General features: G+C 42.4%; 2 pseudogenes; one reads left to right on the forward strand and one right to left on the reverse strand.

The window, feature by feature from the left end:
- The first annotated feature begins 4,063 nt into the window (after window positions 1–4,063).
- LOC134729376 (vomeronasal type-1 receptor 45-like) lies at window positions 4,064–6,340 on the forward strand (annotated as a pseudogene).
- On the reverse strand, window positions 6,289–8,736 carry LOC129394247 (tricarboxylate transport protein, mitochondrial-like; annotated as a pseudogene).
- Between the last annotated feature and the right edge of the window lie 5,862 nt (window positions 8,737–14,598).

Genomic DNA, 14,598 nt, shown 5'->3' on the forward strand with positions numbered 1-14,598 from the left:
TCAATGAGGTCTGTAATTTTCTCATGATTTTGCTCTCGTATCTCATTGAATTATAACTAACTGGTAGGTGTTTCTACATACCAGTTAGTTTATGTTATGAAAACATAAAGATTTGTGTAAGAAAATGTGTAATTTTGTAATGTTATACTCTATTTGTAGTTTTATTTGACTATTTCTCATTTTACAACAAATTGTGCATTTATGAAAATTTTTATCTTGACATTAAAATATGAGCTAATTTATAATGATTTAATCGTATTTTAATTTTAATTTTATTTATTTATTTTTTTGAGACAAGGTCTCGCACTGTCACCCAGGCTGGAATGCAATGGTGCGATCCTGGCTCACTGTAACCTCTGCCTGCCGGGTTCAAGCAATTCTCCTGCAAGTAGCTGGGACTACAGGCACCCGCCACCACACCCGGCTAATTTTCTAATTTTTTGTATTTTTAGTAGAGATGGGGTTTCACTATGTTGGCCAGACTGGTCTAGAACTCCTAACCTCATGATCCGCCCACCTTGGCCTCCCAAAGTGCTGGGATTACAGGCGTGAGCCACCGCACCTGGCCATATTTTTATTTTGTTAAGTTTGAAGATACTTTAATATATCTCTAATACTTAAGAACTGTTTGAATAATTACGTGATAAAACAAAATTTTAAAATATTTTACAATAATGATATTTTAGCAAATGGCCATAAGGAACATTATGTTTAATTGTATTAGCGTAATTGCTAATAAACAGTTTTTTTTTTCTACCACAAAACTATCTGAAAACATTACCTTCTGCTGCGTCTGCTATAACTCTGTCAAGTGACTGAATACCTTGTATGCATGGAGGCTGGTGATATTAAGAATGATTTCAAAAATTTTCTTTTCTTTTTTTTTTTTTTTCCGAGATGGAGTCTTGTTCGGTCACCCAGGCTGGAGTGCAATGGCACAATCTCAGCTCACTGCAACCTCTGCCTCCCGGGTTCAAGGGATTCTCCTGTCTCAGCCTCCCAAGTGGCTGGGATTACAGGCATGCACCACTATGACCGAATCATTTTTACATTTTTAGTAGACACAGGGTTTCACCATGTTGGCCAGGCTGGTCTCGAACTCTTGACCTCGTGATCTTCCCACCTCGGCCTCCCAAAGTGCTGGCATTAAAGGCGTGAGCCACCATATCTGGCCCCAATATTTTCTTAAATTCAGTTTAATATTTTGTGTTTTGGAAATAGTCTAAAACTCATAAAATGTTTTATGTATTAGCTTGTATGAGATTGTTTAGTGTTGAAAGAATAATAATTTGCAAACTTGAATGACAGTATTTCCTCTTATAAAAATTATCCTTGAAACTTAGTAATTCTTTTTCTCAAATTTTCAAATCTTGCTTAGCTCAACAAAACACGTATTTACAAAAAGTGACAAGTGTATTATAGTTTAAATGTTTGAATTCACAAGTTAATGTTTTCTGACTTCAGTAGGATTATTGCCTTCTAGTGTCTATATGTTCTAAAATGGAAGACAGCGATGATGAAATTAGGATACTATTAAAAACAAAGAGGAATAAAATAATGATGTTAGAAATTGTCCATTTGTGGCTCATGTGGGCATCAAACCTTAAAAAACTTTATCAGTAGAAAACTCCTCTGTTCCTGAACACAAGACAATTTTAAGTTTGTCTTTAAATATTTCGTGTTAAGAGCTCTACATTTCATGTAGAGGAGAAATGTCTGAGATGATGAATCTGAACTGATCTTGCTCAGAGTTTCTGAGCAAGAAGGACATGCCCTCCATTCCTTTCCTAATACAATATTTTACACAGTTCACATGACTCTCATCTTCTTGTTACTTTGATACACACAGGTGTGATGGTAAAAGACGTCCATGACTTTAGAGAAAAAAGGTGTTCTATTTTGCTCATATGTTTTGGGTTTCGTGGTCAGAAAAATGTACTTGCACACAGGATGTTAAGGTTTCCAAAAATTTGTAGCACAAGATTTGTGATGAAGCCCCTCCAGTGTTTTTCTGTCTGCTACCTCTACAGCTACACTTCTGCCTAGGCTTTTCTTACATGAGCTGAGAATAAAATGTCTGGAGATCATGAATGCTGTCAGTAAGCATTGTGCTTTCAGCTGCACCTTACTCTAAGTTAAATTTCCAGTGAGTAGTAGGTGCGTTTCAGTTTGTCAATGGTATCTGGAACTTGTCATAATAATTATTTTACTATTTGTACATTATACAAACAATTTTCCTGGAAGCGTTCGAGCTGGGAAAGATTATCCCCTTTCCTGACGATGCTAGCTGTGTTTCTCAGGTTGCCAACTATTGTCACCGAAAACAAACCTTCCTCCCTCTGAAGAGATCATCTGCAATTCTCACAATCACTTTGTGCTGTTGATGAATGGTCATATGTTTTATAATGCAGCTCACAGAATATGGTGAAAGTGATGATAAATATGACACTTTGATTACTATAATAAAACATAGGATGCTATTTTGTGATCTATATTCATACTTAAATGTATGTCAGGCAGAATGCAAAGACCTATATTAAAATGAGGTCGCTCATGAAGTATTACAATGCTAAATATTAAATAGTATTATAAAAATGAGGAAATGGGTTTTATCAAACTTTATATTGTTCAACATAACATTTTCTAATGCAAAACAGCGTTGGATTTGTATTGTACCTTTCTGTCTTACTTTACAATTTTTATTCAGACATCAGATCTTAGCCCATAAAGTCTATGATGAGTCTGTGATGCCTGTTCTATTTAGTGGTGTTGTTTTCTCTAACATTTCTGTGACTGTGCACATGACATAGGGTTTCTACTACTAAAAACTATGATGAAGTGAGAATAAGGAAGATGAACTTGATCTGCATTATCTGTCTCTAAGAGTTCTCAGGACCTTCACCCTAAGTCCAAGGACAAACTCACTGCTTCTAGCAATCTGAGGAGTAAATTCAGATTTGCACATATTTATGGTGTTAGATAGAACCCAATTCTTTTTTACTTTCAAACAACCCATATGACTTCTGTGAGTTTTTCTTCTGTTCAGTTTCTCCCAAGTCTATGTAATGTTTTTGGATGTCATGATTATTTCTTTGGTGAGGTAGTGAGATTCATAAAATAAACATAGAGGGCAAAAAAAGTTTAAAATTTAAAAAGACAAGAAAAAAATTTTTTAGTATAACTATAAAATACTTAGATTCTTAAGTATATGTTAAAACCATAGTCCTCCCCAGTCCAGGCTCAGCACCAATGCCCTCCAGCATCTCACCGGAGAAGGAGGCCATATGAAGATCTGGCAGAAACACACCTTTTTTAATAAGCAGCTGAAATTATAATAGAGAAATTATCCTGCATTATCAAAGTAGGCCCTACACAATTGCTAGTGTACTTAAATGAGGGAGAAAGGAGAACAATTGTCAGAGTACTATGATATAAGATCCACTTAATGGGTCATTTTTTCCAAAATGTTTTTGGTTATTCTTCCTCTATTAGCATAAAATTTACTTCAGTTCACTTGCAGAAACACACTTGATTTATTTTTACATGCACTCACTATTCTTTGTCATTAACATTGAATAAAGGAAAGTAAAATCTTAAAGTTTTCTAAATGAATGTTTCTTAGGCAATATAGGAGTATAGATAATGTGACTATACCTCTAATTGTTCATATGTGGGTGCTTGATGCATTGTATTAATAATTGGGTGTATGAAATAATTTCCAGGCCATATTTTTAAGAAATTATATGAGATACTCAAGATTAACCAAGATAAATGATTGGTAATAAAATAATGCTGGTGAAAATTTTACTACGGAATAAATAACATTGATGATGGGAGTTTTATTTGTTTTTGTTTCAGATATACAAAATGCTTCCTATTTTCCATTAAGATGAACACACTTGCTACCTATATTATCATTAAAAGTGTCTTCTTTTCCCAAGCTGGTATTGGAGTCTCAGCCAATGCCTTCCTCCTTTTCTTCTGCATCTTCACAGTTCTTGTGGATCACAGGCTTAAGCCTACTTACCAGACTACCAGTCACTTGGCCTTTGTCCATATCATGATGCTGCTCACCATTGTGTTCTTGCGTCTGAAGACATTTTTGAGTCACTGAATTTTCAAAATGACTTTAAGTGTAAGATGCTTTTCTACATGAACAGGGTGATGAGGGACCTCTCCTTCTGCACCACCTGCCTCCTAAGCGTGCTCCAGGCCGTCACCATCAGCCCCAGCAAGTCCTGGTCTGCAAGGATTAAGCAGAAATTCACAGGTTACATCTTTCACTCCTTCTTCTTCCTATGGGTTCTCAGTTTGTCTCTCAGTAGTAACCTGCTCTCCTCCACTGTGGCTTCTCCTAGTGGGACCAAGACCGATGTGCTAAGTATTAGTAAATACTGCTCACTTTCTTCCATAAGCTACATCATCCGGAGCCTGTCTTTCATGCTGCCACTGCTTACGAATGTCTTCTTTGTAGCAATCATGTTGCTCTGAAGTGCATACATGGTGATTCTCTTGTCCAGGCATCAGAGATGATTCCAATACCTTCACAGCACCAGCCTCTCTCCAAGAGCCTCCCCAGAGAAAAGGGCCACCCAGACCATCCTGCTGCTGGTGAGCTGCTTTGTGGTCACGCAATGGATGGACCTCATCATCTCATCCTCCTCAGCCTGTTATGGGCTTGTGACTCAGTCATCGTGGGCTTCCAGAGGCTTGTGGGTAATTTCTATTATACTGTTAGCCCTTTTATACTAATTAGGTCTGATAAAAAATAATCAAAATTTTGCATAATGTGCAATATAAATATCACAGATTTTAAATAAATTATGAAAATAATTACCTGAAAAATAGATTTTTGACATCAAGTTATTCAAGAAATAGATAATTTGATACATAATTTGATTATACTTTTATTTCATCTAAATGCTTTTGAAACCTATGCTGCCAAGGACTTGGTGATTTCTTTAGTTCCATGTCCAGCATCATAGTCCCCTGTGTCCACAAGTTCCTTATCTTTAATTTTGATTCCCTAAACTTTAATAAGACAACTTTTCTATCTTCTTGAAGTGTACACTTAAGATGCTCCCATTCGTAAATAAAAATTTCTCTTTTTTTTTTTTTAAGACGGACTCTACCTCTGTCACCCAGGCTGGAGTGCAGTGGCGCTATCTTGGCTCACGGCAATCTCTGCCTCCCAGGTTCAAGTGATTCTCTTGCCTTAGCCTCCCGAGTAGCTAGGATTACAGGCATGCACTACCACGCCCGGCTAATTTTTGTATTTTTAGTGTTGGCCAGGCTGGTATCAAACTTCTGGTGATCCATCCGCCTCGGCCTTCCAAAGTGCTGGGATCACAGGCGTGAGCCACCGCGCTCAGCCAGTTATGAAGGTAGTTTAGTTTACCATTATTTATTTAAAATATGCTAGCTATGTATCCATGTTCATGCCTGGCTTTTAATTTTAGAAGTTGGTAAATAATTAATTTATTAGTGTGATTTATTATTTGTATGAATTCAAGTGAAATAATTGTGCTTTATTCCTTGTCATTCTATTATTTATATACAGATAATTACATTCATATTGCTATTATTTTGTTTCTCTTTGTTATATTCATTCTGCTGAAAATTCCAGTTCACTAATCCAGTTCACTAATTCTCTCATCAACTCAGCCTAATTTTATATTTAACTCACATCTTGTATATGAAATTTGTTTAAATTATTTATTTCTATTTGACTCTTTTCAAAATGTGCTTGCTCGGTTTAGTTTCCTGCTCTTCCAAAATTATTGTTTTGTGAGACAGAGTCTCACACTGTTGCTCAGGCTGGAGTGCAGTGGTACAATCTTGGCTCACTGCAACCTCTGCCTCCCAGGTTCAAGCGATTCTCATACCTCAGCCTCCTGAGTAGCTGGGATTACAGGGGCCTGCCATCACATCCAGCTAATTTTTGTATTTTTAGTAGAGATGGGGTTTCACGATGTTGGCCAGGCTGGTATCAAACTCCTGACCTCAAGTCATCCACCTGCCTGGACCTCCCAAAGTGCTAGGATTACAGGCGTGAGCCACCATGCCCGGTCTCAAAATTATTTTGATATTCTATTTTCTCCATTTGTTTTTACCTTAACATTTAAAATATATTTCCAATATGCAAAGTTTATGTGATGTCTAATTTCTTCTGACCCCTTTTCCTCAAAACTTATTTTCTTCTGTGCTTCATAATTTTCCAATTTTTTTCAACGGGATTCGGTTTATTCTGCCTTGGCAGGGTGGTCCTGAGAGTCGTGGGTGCCACCCTGTCCTGGGCCAACGGAGGTCCAGAGGGCCAATTAAGGCCATTGGTGGGTGAAGGTGGGGGTGCAGCCCCTTGAATGCAGTGAAAACAGGCCGAGGCCCGGAGGCAGCCGTGATAGGCCAGGGCAGGGTGGAAGGCACCGGACTGGGACCGGGTCAGACCTACAGAGCCAAGGACCCAGGCCACACGAGTACCCCCGGCAGGCGGCGCACAGTGTCACATGACACAGAACATGAAACACAGGCCCAGGCTCACAGTAAGCACATGGACAACTGGGCACAGATTCACAGGCCAGATGGACAGCCAGCCATGGCTGGGCCAGACAAGTGTACACAGTGGTGGTTTCACACACAGACCACAGGGAAGACATGGCACTAGGGGACACAGGGACTCGAAGCTGCAATGCACAGAGCAGGCCGCAGAGCTCAAGGGAGGTGGGAAGGGGCCTTTTGGCACTTCTGCCTTGGAATCCTGGGAGACAAGGGTGGCGGCCACTCTGGAGGTGCCTGGAGCGTCCCCTCGCAGCCCCTCTGGGCTTAGTCCGTTTTCCACACTTTGTTGAGCAGCTTCACCACCTCATTGTAGATGATAAATGCTATGGCCACATCCAGGCAGACCCGGTCAGTGACTGGCGGGGGCCAGTGCCCTTGTGAAGGCGTTGAGCCCCTCCTTCCTCGGGATCTGCAGCTGCAGTCCACTGTTCCGGTGTTTGTGCACGTCCACGCCGCGCATCCGGGTCTCTATCCCGTCCACAGGGGCATTTCCAAAGACGCTGGCTGCGCCCGCAATGGCTCAGAAGACCCCAGTGATCAGCGGGTTCATGGGTTTGTCCCTTCGGTACCAGTTGCTGCAGGGAGTTCAGGACGAAGAAGCAATGGCCTGGTTCCAGCCCTGCTTAAGCGCGGCGGCCGTGAGGCCCTGGTAAGTCCCCTCAGCTCTTGTTCCCGCACAATCTCCCTAACCCCAAAGAATTCTCTGTTCTTGGGTTTGGGGAGGTCTGGTGGATGACCTTCACTTTGATGGTCTGCATGGGATGGACGACCACCACGGCCTCGGCCACGCCGGCGCTCAGGCCGCACAGCAGCCCGCGCCTGCTGTTCAGCTGTCCCTGGGCATCCCGCATCTGGGTGCTGAGGAACTCGAATGTCCGGAACCTGACGCTGCCTCGAGGATGGAGCCGCAGAGCAGGGAGTTGAGGCCGCGGTCCAGGCCCAGGATGCCGTGGCTGTGACTGTACCCCACAGGCCCCCATGCCCGGTACCCGGAGGGGGCGAGCGCTCGTCGGTCCTCACGTGCTCGGTGGGAAACGGAATATAGGTGTAGATGCCGCTGGCCAGGCCGCCTGCCGTGATCGCCTTCCCCGGGAGCATCCCCTCGGCCTTCCAGGACTCCGCGCGGCTATGGCGGGCGGGAGGGGTGACGCCTCCTGAACTCCCCACTCCTACCTTAATTTGGTTTTGACACAAACAAAGATCTCGCATAAACATAAAATGGGATGTCGTGGCTTGTAATTTTTGTTGAAAGCAGTAGTATTGTTCTACAGGATAGTGCATTGGGGGTAAATAGGTTTTTTATTTTTATTTTTTTCATCAGCCCACTGACATTGATAGAGGGTAGTTTTTAGGTTATTGATGAGCAGTTTTCCCTTAGGTACGCCTTAGGGTAGGGGTTTGTGGTAACGTAGTTGAGAGGTAGGCTGGGATTAGTTTGTTACGGCAGCAATATCCTTCTGAGAACCAGGGGATTCAAATCTTTCTCATGATACTTTGCTAATATCGCCCAGGTTTGCAGTGCCTTCCCTTTATGCTGCTTACCAGAGATGGTCTCTTGCACTTGGCCCAGCTATAGCATGTTCCACTGTTTTTATTCCGTGCTTCTTAGCCTGGTAGCAGGGGTGAGGGAATGAGGAGATATCTGATGTTCTGAGGAAGCCTCACACTCAGCACTGTGAACTGGGGTGTGGGGTTACTGACCTTCACAGTTTCCTGCCCCTCCTGTAGATGCAATGCCAGGACAAGAGCACATTCCCGTCCCTCCCTCAGTGGTAGAGAGGCTCCTGGTCCATGTTCCTAGCTTCTAGTTGAAGTGGGAGTGGGTCTGCAACGGTGCCCTGTAAAGTAACGCTTTAGTTTCTTTATGGGAGATGTATCTGGGCAGAGATGTGGGTGTTGACCTTGTTTCTCCACCATCAGCTGCAGTGAGTTTTTTCACAGTTCCCTCTGGCTCAGGTTTGGATGCTCTTTCCCGGGGCCTTGTGTTCTATAGGAGAGATGGGAAAGCTATGTCTCCAGAGTTGTAGCAGTGGGTGGGATAGTAGTCCCTCCCCATCAGCACCATGGGGGAAGCATTCTCAGGATTGTACCCCACCCTTCCTGACAGGCCTTGTAGGGTTCCTAGAAAAATTATATACAAAGGTGTAAACCCTATGTCTGTAGACTCCAGGATTTCTCATTCCCCTTCACCCACCCACCCACACACAGCCACCAGGAGCTAGTTCAAAAGTCCTGCTTTACTTTTACTAGTTTCCATGGTCTTCCAGGTACACATAAAAGCCTGGGGCCTGTGTGACCTGCAGGCTCCTGCATGCCTTGATGTTGGGTTTGTTGTCTCCTCTGTGACCTCAGTTCTCCAAAGGGCTCAGAACAAGCCATTCATTCATTTGCATTTTCTCCAGCTTTTTTGTTTGTTTATTGTAGAAGCAACTCTTTGTCAGGTCTCTACATCTATAAACTTAACTCAGAAACTAATATTTCTAAATACATTTCTTTCCTATCATACTTTCAGTGCTGCTCTACCTATGCTAATTGTTCTTCAGTATTTTTCTTATTTGTATGTCTCTATTTTAAAACCAGGTTTAATTCCTTCTTAAACTAATTTGTAACTTTTCTATTTTCTTCCATTTCATTTATTTCCCTCTGTGACTTTAATTCTTTTCAGACATTTAAAGCATTGATGCATAATTCCAGTGTAGGAGGTCAGATTATACACTGACATTTCTCCTTGATCACTGGTTATAACACTTCAGCCCTGATGAAAGTTATACCTGAAGCCAGAGACACTCTTGACATGTATTATTTTACTATTCAATAAAAATTAACTCATCATGAACTGTATTTTGTTAATATTTGTAGGCTTTATGGATCTGAAAATACAACAAATAAAAACCAAATTACATTACCTCAGGGGGTAAAATTTTTTTGATTAAAACATTTGTCTTCCTGTGATTTGCAATCTTGAGTGGTCACCTTGAAATAGGAACCAGAGTTGAAAATAAAGTAGCAGGTGTTGGTGATATTTGATGGATAAGAACATAGAGCTCATTTTGTAATTGAAAGAGAAATAAGAACACGTGTCACCAGTTCCATATGATCACAATGCATGGCAACAAGTGACTTACATTTTGAGAGAGAAGAATTGGAAATAAAATGACCAAGTATAAAGCTGACCCAAGGGCTGGGAGTGGTGGCTCATGTCTGTAATCCCAGCACTTTGGGAGGCCGAGACAGGTGGATCACCTGAGGTCAGGAGTTTGAGACCAGCCTGGCCAATAAGGTGAAACCCCGTCTCTAATAAAAATACAAAAAATTAGCCAGGCGTGGTGGTGGGCACCTGTAATCCTGGCTACTTGGGAGACAGAGGCAGGAGAATTGCTTGAACCCGGGAGGTGGAGGTTGCAGTGAGCCAAGATTGCACCACTGCACTCCAGCCTGGGAGACAGGGTGAGACTCAGTCTCAAAAGGTGAATGAATGAATGAATGAATGAATGAAGCTGACCCATTCTGACTTGGATCTTTGTCTTTAACATATATCTGCAATACTCATGTAGGAAGTGTATAAATAACTTATCAGCAATATTATTAATGCCCAGGTTCTTCTTGAATTTTCAGGGTTTGGTTTCTCCAGTAGTGAGTGTGTTACTGAGCAAAAGGGGCGTGCTATCCAATGCACTAAAGTCAATACTATATGACACTGAATTTTTCTTTTTAGAAAAAAAAAAAAAGCTTTTTGTTGTAATTTTTGTTTTGTTTTAAAATGTTTTTATTTCAATATCCTTTAGGGTACAAGTGATTTTTGGTTAAATGGATGAATTATATAGTGGTGAATTCTGAGATTTTAGTGCACCCATCATCACCTGAGGAGTACACATTGTACTCAATAGGTAGTTTTTGTATCTCTCATCCACCTCCCACCCTCCCCTTCTGAGTCTCCGAAGCCCGTTATATCACACCATATGCCTTTGTATACTCATTGCTTAGCTCCCACTTATAAGTAAGAACATATGGTATTTGATTTTCCATTCCTGAATTATTTTACTTAGAATAATGGCCTACAGCTTCATTCAAGTTGCTTCAAAAGACATTTTATTTCTTTTTATGGCTGAGTAGTATTCCGTGTGTATGTATATCACATTTTCTTTATCCACTCATTGGTTAATGGGCATTTAGGTTGGTTCTCTATCTTTGCAATTGTAAGTTGTGTTGCAATAAACATATGTGTGCATGTGTCTTTTTCATATAATGACTTCTTTTCCTTTCAGTAGATACCCAGTAGAAGGATTTCTGGTAAATCTACTTTTAGTTCTTCATACTGTTTTTCATAGAGGTTGCACTAATTTACATTCCTACCAGCAGTGTATAAGTGTTCCCTTTTCACCACATCCACGCCATGTGTTGTTTTTTGACTTCTGATAATGGTCATTCTTACAGGAGGTGCAAGCAAGGTGGCATCTCATTGTGATTTTAACTTGCATTTCCCTGATGATTAGTGTTGTTGAGCATTTTTTTCATATGTATGTTGGCCATTTGTATATCCTCCGTGAAGTCTCGGGATACAAGATCAATGTACCTACCCTGTTGGTACATTGTACCAACACCAAGCTGAGAATCAAATCAAGAACTCAATCCCTTTTACAATAGCTGCAATAAAATTAAATAACTAGGATTATACTTAACCAAGGAGGTAAAATATCTCTACAAGGAGAACTACAAAACACTGCTGAAAGAAACCATATGTGGCACAGACAAATGGAAATACACCTCATGCTCATGGATTGGAATAATCAGTATTGTGAAAGTCACTACTGCCCAAAGCAATCTGTGGATTCAGTGCAATTCCCATCAAAATATCATTTTTCACAGAGTTAGAAACCAAAATTTAAAAATTCATATGGAACTAAAAAGCAGCCTGAATAGCCAAAGCAATTCTAAGCAAAAAGAACAAATCTGGAGGCATCACATTACTGCCATTCAAATTATACTACAAGACTGTAGTTACCAAAACAGCATGGCACTAGTATAAAACTAGGCACATAGGCCAATGAAACAGAATCAAGAAAACAGAAATAAGCCAAATACTTACAATTAACTAATATTTGATAAAGCATACACGAATATGAATTGGAGAAAGAAGACTCTTAAATAAATGGTGCCAGGGAAACTAGCTAGCCACATGTAGAAGAATAAAGCTGGATTATTATCTCTCACCTTATACTCAAATCAACTCAAGATAGATCAAGGACTTAAATCTAAGACCTGAAGTCATAAACACTCTAGAATATGACCGGGGGGTGGGGGTGGGGGCGCTTTTCTGAACATTAGCCTAGACAAAGAATTCTTGACTAAGAGCCCGAAAACAAGTGCAGATAAATAAAACCTTATTTAAAAGCTTCTGCATAGCAAAAAAATAATCAGAGTAAACAGAAAACCCATAGAATGGAAGAAAATATTTGCAAACTATGCATCCGACAAAGAACTAGTATCCAGAATCTACGAGGAACTAAAGCACATCAGCATAAAAAAATAATTCCATCAAAAAGTGGGCACATGACAGAAATATATATTTTTATTGTTATGTGACTCACAAGTAGACAGGAGTCCATATCTTTCTCTCTGTGTAGGCCTCAAGCCAGTATTTTTACTAGAAAAGGTTCAGGAAGTGGATTTGGAGATTAATTGGTGATTGGTGGAAGGAAAGGGGAGGCCTGGAAAGTCCTTGAGCATGCGCAGTTATCTCTTCATGCTACATCATGGGTTGTATGTCAAATTCAGGGGGAGTTAGTACAAAACATTTGATTGAAATTTGGGCTGCAATGTTAGCAAACTTGTTCTGTGCAAACTCCAGCCACCTTGGTTCCAACCATTTTCAGTTAATTTTTTCTTGATATCACAAGTGGAGGGAGTTCAGCATTTCAGAAAGTTCTTTCCTTTCTTATCTGCTATCCTGCAAACTCAAGAATACCTGTTAATCATTGGTTTCTTACTCTTTGGGGCACAGTTTCAGTTTCAGCTTTTCAGCACATTTTCTCTGTTATCTGCTATCCTGTAAGCCCAAGAATTTAGTCATATATTTAACTATTTGGGGTATGGTTTTATCTGCAGCCTCCCTGCCCTAGGTACAAAATCTGCCCAGGATTTTGGACCCCAATAGGGCAGAGTCTATCACTGGAAGAGCCATGAGATGGGGCCTTTATGGGTAGTGGTGGAACACTGGCCTCAGTAAAAATCTGTCCCTTAACATGGGTCCAGGCAAGAAGGGGCTTCATCAACTCAGTCTTCAGCTGTGGTCACTGTGGGACCCACCAGACATGTGGGGTCCCCAGTCTAGGAGTGGGGAGCACTCTGCCCTCAGACATTCATGGACAATAAAATAGCCCTGGAGGAATGGCTGGCAGGCGAAGGGTGCCCTCCCCATTGGTCAGGAACAGGGGCTCTTTCTGCATGGCCCTCTCTGTCCCATCCTCTGGAGACATCATGCTCCCTCTGCCCCGAGTAGTCCCTGAAGGAACAGTCTCTCTGGGTGTTCTCAAGGACCACACCACTAGAGCTCAAATTTGCTTCTTTCTGGTAACCTGGGCAAATGAAGCCCCTTCCTGTACTGACAGCCCAGAACTGGGGAATCTGTTGTCCCTTTAACTAAGACATGATCTCCATGAGTGCAGAGGCTGGTTTGGAATAAACAGATCATTTCCCCCAAACCAAACATTTTCTCACTCAACTGGTTTTATTTCTTAAGCTGATTCACCAGCCACAGGGAGCTTTGAGTAGACCAAAGCTGTCATGAGATTTGTTTTCTTCAGAAAACTGGGAATTTTGTGGTCCCTGAATGATCCCAGGAAGCTGATCGTATAGAGGTCTCTGGCCCTTGACCCCACTGTGCCTCCAGGTGCCCAGAACAGCCCATCATAGGCCCTTTCCCCTTGGCAGGTGGACATTGTTCATCCTCCTGAAACAAGCATGTGCCCACCTTGGCGCATTTGAAGACAACAGACCTTACTGTCCAGGCCCCCCTGTTCTCATATCCTCAGGCAGGAACCCACCCTTGGACAGGGGCAGAGACTCCGGAGACTCTGGTCGGGGGTGAGGACTGGGCCTGGGCTTTTGTTCCTTGTGGTAGAATGTGCTCACCTTGCTGGCTTTTGAGACCCAGGCAGGACCCTCGTTTGGGGTGTTCTCTGAAGTTCTCCAATGCAATGTAATATTTTTTTCTTGCAGGTTGGACGTGGAGGAGGATGTGGATACCCTCTTACCCAGAATCAAGGGGAACATTATTGCCCTTGAGTATGAGTGGGTACAGGGCAGGCTGCTGCTTCAAAGGGCTAGGGAGATCACCACTCCTTCTGTGCTGCAGTAAGAGGGTCCTGGGCCCACTTGGGACACAGGGCAGGGAGGGGCTGCACACACTCCCATGCCTCTACACTCCTCAGCTTGGCCCCCCTCACCCTGACCCCTCTGCATTGCAGGGATGCCAGGCCAGTGTGCCAGTGGACATAAGGCAGGAAGATTTTTTAATCTAGAAAATCAGCATTTGTCTCCAGATTCTATAGTGTGTCTTCTGTCTCCCGAGCTCCCACTCCCAGCAATCTCATCTCAGTGATAGATTTTATTTTGAGAAAGGCCTCTCTGAGGAAGGACATATCTCAAGTGCACCTCCTTCCCAGGATTGGAACTCCTCCCCAGGTGCCCTGCAAATCCAGCCCAAGGTCAGTGTTGGGCCAGAGCTCAGTATCCCACTTTGGGAACTCAGAGAGCAAGTGGAGACAGAAATATGGCTGGGCTAAGCCCCTGGGCTCTCCAAGGGGGACAGCAGTGCAGTGTCCAAGTCAACAAGAGAGGAGAGGGCCAGCCTGAGGGGCCAGCCTGCTCCCTTGGAGCCTGCCCTGGAGATGTGCAGGGTCTAGACACAGGACAGAGGGGTGCCTGGAATGGCCTGTGGGTAGTTGTCCAGCAGGTCTCTGAGGGCTAAGGGAGCCCAGCCCTGCCACCCCACAGGGAGGGGTATGGGGGCAGCCAAAGCTGTGGCCCTGGGAGGAGAAG

Source organism: Pan paniscus, chromosome 18, assembly GCF_029289425.2.
Source record: "Pan paniscus chromosome 18, NHGRI_mPanPan1-v2.0_pri, whole genome shotgun sequence".
Classification (NCBI taxonomy): Eukaryota; Metazoa; Chordata; class Mammalia; order Primates; family Hominidae; genus Pan; species Pan paniscus.